Source organism: Otolemur garnettii, unplaced genomic scaffold, assembly GCF_000181295.1.
Source record: "Otolemur garnettii isolate 467f Iridium unplaced genomic scaffold, OtoGar3 scaffold00042, whole genome shotgun sequence".
NCBI lineage: Eukaryota > Metazoa > Chordata > Mammalia > Primates > Galagidae > Otolemur > Otolemur garnettii.
The window spans coordinates 13,335,139-13,336,296 of record NW_003852437.1 but is presented as its reverse complement, the minus strand read 5'-3'; positions in this window follow the sequence as shown (position 1 = coordinate 13,336,296).

Sequence of the window (1,158 nt, the reverse complement as noted above, 5' to 3'; positions counted from 1 at the left end):
AAAAAAAAAAAAAAGAAAGAAAGAAAGAAAGAAAAAGTGGACCTATATTAAAATTTTCAAATAACTCATAATTCGTGTTGTACCTATATTTGAATTTATCAACAAGTTTAGGTGAGTTTAGGCAGAATACCACATAAATACAAAAAGCTCAATTGTATTTTTATATATTAGCCGTGAAAAGTCTGAAATGAAATTAAGAAAACAAATCAATAAAGCATCAAAAAAAGAAAAAAATCTAGAAATAAATTTAACAAAACGTATCAGACTTGTACACGACAAACTACCAAACACTGCTTACAGAAATTTAAAAAGATGTAAACAAATGAAATCTCAGATTCATGAACCAAAGATCCAAAGTTATTAATGACAAATTTTCCCAAATTGATCTATAGACTCAACACAATTCCTGTCAAAATCCAAGGTAGTTTTTATTTATTTATTTACTTATTATTTTTGCAGAAATTGACAAACTTACATGAAAATTTGTATGAAAATATAAGAGAACCAGGACCCAGAATAGCCAAAATATCTGGGAAAAGAACATAGTTGAAGGATTTATACTTTCTGTTTTTAAAAGTTAGTGCAAAGCTACAGTAACCAAGACAGTGTGGTATTGGCGAAAGTATAGCTATTTGGATCAATAGGATGTGATTGAGAGTCTAAAAATATACTCTTATATTTTTGGCCAGTTGACTTTTCACAAGGTTAGGGGAGCTCAATAGGGAAAAACACAGTAGTTTTTTGTTTGTTTGTTTGTTTTTTGAGACAGGGCCTTAAGCTGTCCCTCTGGGTAGAGTGCTATGGCATCATAGCTCACAGCAACCTCCAGTTCCTGGGCTTAGGCGAGTCTCTTGCCTCAGCCTCTTGAGTACTACAGGCTTGACTATAGGCGCCTGCCACAATAGCTATTTTTTTGGTTGCAGTTTAGTGGGGGCTGGGTTTGAACCTGCCACCCATGGTATATGGGGCTGGTGCCCTAATCACTGAGCCATAGGCCCTGCCTCAATTTTTTTTTGAAACAGAGTCTCACACTGTTCCTCGAGGTAGAGTGCTGTGACATCATAGCTCACAGCAAACCTCAGACTCTTGGGCTTGAGCAATCCTCTTGCGTCAGCCTTCCAAGTAACTGGGACTACAGTCATTCACCACCATGCTGGG